Source organism: Nicotiana attenuata, unplaced genomic scaffold (genome assembly GCF_001879085.1).
Source record: "Nicotiana attenuata strain UT unplaced genomic scaffold, NIATTr2, whole genome shotgun sequence".
Classification (NCBI taxonomy): domain Eukaryota; kingdom Viridiplantae; phylum Streptophyta; class Magnoliopsida; order Solanales; family Solanaceae; genus Nicotiana; species Nicotiana attenuata.
The window spans coordinates 6,938-14,925 of NW_017670881.1; the positions used below are offsets into that span (position 1 = coordinate 6,938).

General features: G+C 35.1%; 1 pseudogene; it reads right to left on the bottom strand.

The window, feature by feature from the left end:
• LOC109244170 overlaps nucleotides 1–1,397 on the bottom strand; it is a 3,820-nt pseudogene extending 2,423 nt beyond the window's left edge.
• Nucleotides 1,398–7,988: the final 6,591 nt, after the last annotated feature.

A 7,988-nucleotide genomic window follows, 5' to 3' on the forward strand; every position in this document is an offset into this window, starting at 1 on the left:
ACACACACACACGCACAAAAAAAAACCTCCCTTGGCTGTTGCAATCACATAGGAGAGCACCTAACGATAAATCTTAGCGCGGTTAACTTGTTNNTACGGGGGGGGGGGGGGGTGAAGAATCACTACTAATTCAAGAGAAGAAAAAACACAAGTTCAAACTAAGAAAAGAAGGTTTTTTTATAACCTAGAATTGCAACGACGAGTGTTGCATGGTTCAAAACTCCAAACTCCGCAATAATAAGTCCATCCCTTCACCCTTCTCCACTTAAATACCAACTTTTCATCTACCGCAGGATTCGCACTCGATGTTTACATCGAACCAATAAATACAAAAAATGCGTATTTGATACACACATTTATCACTTAACCATTTCACTTCAATTTTTAACCAACAAAGTTAAATTAATTGGTTTGGTGTAAACACGGGTTGCAAATAAGCATTTACATATTTGAACCTATTACATGCATCTAACTCATATTATCACATATTACGCTCTTGCCATTAAACCAAAGCCCTCGGGACAAAGTAAAAGGAAAAGAAGGTTCTAGAAACAAACCAAGAGTGCAAAAGACAGGAGGATCTTTCACGAGATCCTCGAGCTCTTTTAGAATCCTCTTGGACGCCATCCTCGACCAAATCCCTCTACAAAAAATAAGTAAAATAACCCAAATCAGCTCTATATATAAATAAATAAATCAAGCCAAACCTTTTTATAACAACCTCGATTGTTCATGACAACGAAGTACTGCTATAGAAAATATATATTACAACATAGCATGAATTATTGGTTCTAAAGAAAATATGACTATTATAGTGAAGTTATGTTATAATGTGGTTTTTACTGTAAATAAAGGAAGAGGAATTTTTCAATTGTATTCGAACGCGTAATGAATAATTCGTTCGCGCAACAAATACAACCAAGGCGAAATACAGAAATACAGAAAAATAAAATATTATTATTGAGAGTCAAACGGAAGATCTTCACTTACTAAGCGTGTGCTCTAACCAACTAAGCTACAAGAGCTTGTTACTTTTTTGTTGCAAATTAAAATAATTGATTTCTTATTTTAGTACTACAAGTAAACTCTGACCCGGTGCACTAAACTCCCGTTATTGCGGGATCCGGAAAGGGCCGGACCACAAGGGTCTGTTGTACGCATTCTTATGTTTTGAATCCGTAACCTCGTGGTCACATGTCAGCAAATCTACTAGTTACGCCAAGTGTCACCTTTAGTACTACAATATTTGTTGTGTCGCATGATTGTTCCAATAGAAGAAACATACATGCAGAGAAAACATGCATAACATAAAAAATCACAACTAGAAAAAGAGAAAGAAGACAAAAGAAAATTTTACCTGAGAGATTAACCTACAAAGATGCAATTTTCAGATTCTGAGAAGCGAACAGTACAATGTTGAACTCAGAACTTTGTTTTAATATAAAGGCTTTCGTATCTCTGTTGGCCGACTTACAGCTACGCCCAAAATGTTTGAACATTGTACACTTAGATCCCTTAATTTTAGAGCCGTCAATATGGACTTGGTCAGCCCAGCCCACCCCGTGATTTAGTAGGGCGAGGCTAGAATTTTTGGAGCCCATTTAAAAACGAGGCTTTTAAACCCGGCCCAAGTAAGCTCGTGGCCCGTGAGGCTTGATTGAGGCTGAGCTGGGCCGGCCCGTGGGCCTAATAAAATATTTATTTAAAATATATAAAAATAAAAAGTATACTGCCTCTAGTGATGGAAAGTCAGAATTAAATCTTTACTAAGAGGAACAAAAACTTGATATTAAGAAGTTTCAAGAGATGGATGTTGTCAGGTATTGGAAGGACCATTCTAGAAAATATCTCGATCTTTTAGTGATGACGCGTGATGTACTTAGTATTCCTATTACCATTGTAGCATCGGAATCAACATTTAACATTGGTGATGTGTTCTTACAAAGTACAAAAGTTGGATTTATTATGAAAATGTCCAAACACTTGTTACTACTCGAAATTGGCTGCACAACTTTTCCCAAACTCAAACTGGTAATATTTTTCTATGTGAATTTGAATATTATTAGTTTTTAAAACTTAATTATTCTTAAGATTTAACTAATTAATATTACATATGAATTGTAGATGTAGATGAAAGTGAAGATGTTAAGATAACCTTGTCACAAGCGGATTCAAATGTGTTTGATGAAGATGATGTGTTGGATATCACATAAGCGTCATGGACTTTCTCTTGAATAGTTTGTTTTGAGTTTTGACTTTTAGTGAATGAAATATAGTCTTGTCTTTTACTTTATTAGTGTTTATTGTGATATATTGGAACAATATAAAAAGTTATTAAGTTTTGCAAAAAATTTCCAATAAGATATTTTTCAACTTTTAAATAATTATTGTTTTTTAGGTCTGAACTTAAAGAAAAAATATAAAATTATATTTTTAAAAATGATGGACCGTCCCGTGAGGGCCTGCGGCTCACATAGGGCTGGGATGAGCTGACCATTATAACACTCGTCAAAATGGTGGGTTAGCTCAGCCCGGCCCATATTGACAGCTCTACTTAATTTCTTCAATAACTGTAGTATACGTCCAATTTATGTTCTTTCTTTTCGCAAATTTTTACTTCTAGAACATGTTATAATTTAAAGTAAAATGTTTTTTGGTTTTATATGGAGATGTTAGTAGTAGTAGTATCATAGGGTGAAGATTAAGTGATTTAATTAATGTTGTAAATGTGAATACATTCGTCAGTTAAATGACTGAGAAAATTCTCCACCGAAAGGCCTTGGATTGATTATTAGATGAATAGATGGAGTGATAAAGATTATGAGGGTGTTTGGCTAAGCTTATAAGCTGGTTAAACTGGCTTATAAGCACCTTTTGACTTATTTACGAGTTTGGTAAACACCCAAAGTGCTTATAAGCCAAAATCAGCCACAAGTCATATGGTGGTCACCCCCAACTTATGACTTTTCAACTTATAAACATTTTTAGTTTGACCAACATTTTTACTAGTTTATCCTTAATAATATTTAACTCACAAAATACTTTTTCCAAAATGAATTTCTTGACTTTCTCTCCATTCCAAATCCATTGTTAATTCTTCTCTATACAAAAAAATTTATAATTTATAATTTTCTGAAAAAAAATTCTAGGGTATTTTAGTCATTTTAAAAAAAGAATAGCTTATCTGCACTTTTTAATCAAATACATCAACTGCTTATTATCAATTTCAGCACTTCTATTCAAACACATAAATGCTTATTTTCAAAATCAGTTTCAGCACATAAAAAAAATTTTCAGCACTTCAAACTTATCAACTATTTAGAATCAACTAATACAAACGATCTCTATATCGAAATAAAGTTTAAGAAATGTTGAATAGAAATAGCGTCGAAGGGGAATGAGTGAAAGGGAAAGTGTAGTTTGTGGGGCTGTTTCTTTCGTAGTAAATGACGATTTCATCCTTGGTGTAATTACTCAAAAGTACAACCTACCTTAATTTTTTTAAGATAGACATTGATTATATACTGGTTATACATATGGCTGTCTAACGGGACGGGACGGGACGGGACGGGACGACATTTAAGCGGGACGGTGGCGGGACGGGACGAAACGGGACGGGACAAACGGGACGAAACGGTCGTCCCATCCCGTCCCGCTAACAAACGGGATGGGACGGGACGGAACGGGACGGGACGGGACGGGTTCGTGGGCCTTAAGTGTATTTTTTTTAATAAAAAAACGTCTAGTTTTTTGAAAATTACTATGTTTTTAAAGTTTGCAACGGCTAGATTTTTGACTTATTTAATAAACTTAAATGTTACTATGTTAGTATGTTAAAAAGAAAATTAGAAAACTAAGTAAAGAATTGTAAAATATTAAAACAAAAGACTTGTAATGAAATAATCTAGTAAATATAAATTTATAATAGAGTTATAATTTATTTAATATAATTTCAAAGTATTAACTATTAAGTAACTAAGACAATTCATAAAAATAATTCATCGCTTAGAGCCTTTTATTTTATTAATAGAACTTTCAAATCTCAAATACAAATATAATTCTTTTGAAGAGCACCTATTCTACGCAGCCACCTTCTAGGAAGGGTTCTGTTTGAACTAGGCCTCTTAGTAGCCAATTACAAATTATCATACTAATATTTGTAAGCTCCTATATAGCTTCTTTGTAACTTATCAATAATATCTCTTGGACATTCTACTGGAATTGGCAATGTTGATTGATGTTCCATGAGCTCCATGCCGTCATCGCTCCCAGTGGTAAGTATCTCATTGTATTCTTCTTCTTCCCTAGTGGTTAGTTTTTCAAAACCAAGATTTCTTCTTTCTGAATTAATCCAATCTCTGAATAAGACGGAAATCTCTAGACTGTCCTCCGCTAATAAATGTCTATGATCTCCAATTTGAAATCTTGCCGCGCTAAAAGCACTCTCCGATGCTACTGATGATGCTTGAATAGCCAGGATATCTCGGGCTATAATTGAAAGTGTTGGAAAAGCCTTGTCACGCTCCCTCCACCATGACAAAAGTTGTTCCTTGCCTTCTTCGTCTTTAATATTTTCCAATCCTTGATTAAGATAAGAATCAAGTTCATCATCAATAGAGGAATCAAAACCTGTTATATCATCCATATCTTCCCATAAAACTTCTGCTCCAGACTTAGAAGTAGAAGGAGCAGTTTCAGTACCAGTTGTATCCATAGATTTATATTTATCAAACATTGATCTAGCATAAGAATATATGCTAGCTTGGCAGTTTTCGAGAGATGGTTGTTCATTTTCTTGAATTTCTAAATTCTCATAAATTTTACGAACAAGTCCCTTTGTACCTCTAATTTTAAAGATGGGTTAAGTAGTGTAGAAATTAAATAAACTTCGGGAATAGGGAAAAAATACTTTTTAAATTTTAAAATCATTTCTTTAATGGCTGTGCATAAGTTGGATATTTTTTATACTTACCAAATACAATAGAAATTCCACAAATATACCATAATATTTGTGTAATAGTAGGATAATATATAACAGAAAATTATTTTTTAGCATAATAAAATTTTTCTAAAAATTTAGTAAGCTCTCTGATCTCATCCCAATCAGAATCAACAATTTGATCAACAGGGTAAGCATTATGCATATTAAATACCTTTTGGATGGGCACCCGATAATCATAAGCAACTGTAAGCATTTCATAAGTAGAATTCCACCTAGTACAAACATCTTTCGGAACTTTTCTAAATGGAAGACCAGCACTAGCACATTGTTGAGCAAATTCACGAATTCTACTTTGTTTATGAGCACGAAAAATATATCCACAAGCATGTTGTATTTTACTACAAGCATCAGAAAATAAATTAAGACCATCTTTTACAACCAAGTTAAAAACATGGCATGCACATCTAACATGAAAAATTGTTGGATTAATTGGACAAAGTCTAGATTTTAAGCTATTTGCCGCGGTTGTGTTAGCAGAAGCATTATCTAAGGTGATAGTTAGAACTTTATTAACGAGTCCATAAAAATCAAGTATTTGTAGAACAGTAGTTGCAATATATGCTCCAGTGTGTTTTGAATCAACAAATTTATAACCAATAAATTATATATTTATTGGCTATTTTTAGTTTAAGCGATATGATGAACAGTTATTGATGTTAAGTTCTTAGTTAACTTTTGTATATCTATAGTTCGCACAATTGTTTAATATCCACGAAACCATATGAACTTTTTGGGGCTTTTGGCATTGATCACGCCCAACTATGCCTTACAAAAAGGACACGCGGTCGGTGCCAATATAATCTGAGTATTTAGCCCAGAGTCGGATCCACAGGAAATTAACCTACCAATTACTCTTGTTAGACTCACTAAATTCTTCGTAATCAACTTCCCAAATATTTTGAATAACAATTGGTGATATTTTTACTAACTATAACTGAACTAAATTAAGTAAACTAAAGACTAACTATGATTGAGTTGTAACCAATTAAGAGAAGGATCTAAGGTTGTGATTTTCCCTATTGATAGAATCACTTCCTGTTATGTTTCATATAGATTTGCATAATCGTCTCTATTGATCATGAGCACTCTTACTACCGTAAATCTCTCCCGAGTAATTACGACAATTTACTAGCCGCACTCTCCCGAGTTACGCTAGCTGGCTTTTATTACAGCTCACTTTAGATCACACCCAAGGCTTCGTTATCCCTAATCCCGCCTTTAAACCCTCGGTTATTGATTCCTCATATACTTTGGGAGTGGTGTTGTTCAATAATTACCTAAATATACACTCTCTCCCGAGTACATACTAAATAGGCATAGCTAATTAAGGATCCTATCAATTAACTACAACAAGAACGTAGTTGAACGAATAAAGATTAAACTGCGCAAACTATATTAACATAACACGAAGTTCATCCTTCAACAGGTTCCATCAAAACCCTAGACAAAATAATTAGCTACTCATAATCGTATTCATACTAACAACAGCAAAATTCATCATAAATGGTAAATACAAAAGGAAGAAAGGAAGAACTCGATGTCGAATTTTCCTCCTTGCCTCTTGCCTCTCCTTGCCTTCAACTAAGCTGTAAAAACCTTGATAATGTCCCTTTGGGCGAGATGGACCTCTTATAGGTTAAGTGGAATTACCCCCGAACTTCCAAGTTTACCCCTGAAATTATATGCTCCGAACTGGAATAGCGCGGTCACGCTCGTGCCCGCGCTAATGGCCGCGCATATAGCATAGTATTCTGCCTCGAGGTTCTGAACTAGCGCGGTCGCGCTAAGGGTGCGCTAATGTGCGCGCTAAGCTGGTCAGCGTTTTATCTCTTCTTTTCTCTCTTCTTTCACCCGAACTCATCTCCGAGGGGCTTCCCTTGCTTTAGTTTAGCTCCAAACACTGTCCTAAGTCCTCATAAGCGCAACTCGCTCCTGCAAAACATGAAATTCACAATTAGAGCCAATTTATCGTCATTTAACTATCCTAAAACAGTGAAGCATAGTCAACTTGGGGCATAAATAGTCGCCAAACTGCATAAATCTAGCCTATTATCAATACCCCACACCTAAATCATTGCTAGTCCTCGAGCAATCCACCACACTCTATAAAGGTTCCTTCACTAAGTTTTTCCCCTAACGTATCATACCAAGAACAAATCACCAAAGTTATGTCTAGTAGTGTACAATCTTGGCCTCAAGAGTCGACTCTCACGTGTCGTGCAATATTCATTCTCACTCAATTTACTCTATACAGAGGTTAAGATTTACCTTTCCTTTGTGAATCACATGCCCTCACATCACACAACAGAGTAGTTCCACAAATAGTAATATTAAGAACAATTAGGAACTTAGATAGACAAAATTCGCTCACTCTCAAAAAGAACATTCACATGCCACACAGATGCACCATAGGCTTGCTCGTAGTGTACTACTCTACTAATCGAGCCCATTCAGTCTAAGAGCAAGTCGGTCTTCATTTGGTTGTAATGTAGGCTAAGGGACGGGTAGGATATATTTGGATATAGTGACTAACCTCCCTAAGCACTTTTAATACAATACCATTCGCATTCCAAAACCATACTCATGTCAGGACAGACATTCCACCACACTTCTATTTATAATACCCCAAATTCATTAGGTGCAATTGTATCAAGCCACCACCTATCAAGTACTACACTTACTTATTCTCTTTTTTTTAGTGGCGCTTATTCTTTTATGTTTCAAAATACAGCACCTTTTCTCTATTTCATTGGTTTCACTCAAAAACCAAACCACCACCCCACACTTTAACTTTTGCATATTTCATAACCATTCAAGTGCTCATGGGAGGTAAAGGGGTTCAAACAGATGGGCCGTTCAAATAATTGGGTAAGGTTTGTAATGTGGTTGCCAAAGAAACAGGCTTATAGGCTCAACGGGATTAACTACGATTTATCACATTCAGGTGGGTCTACTTTATATATCTAGCTTAACAAAGAAATGCCTA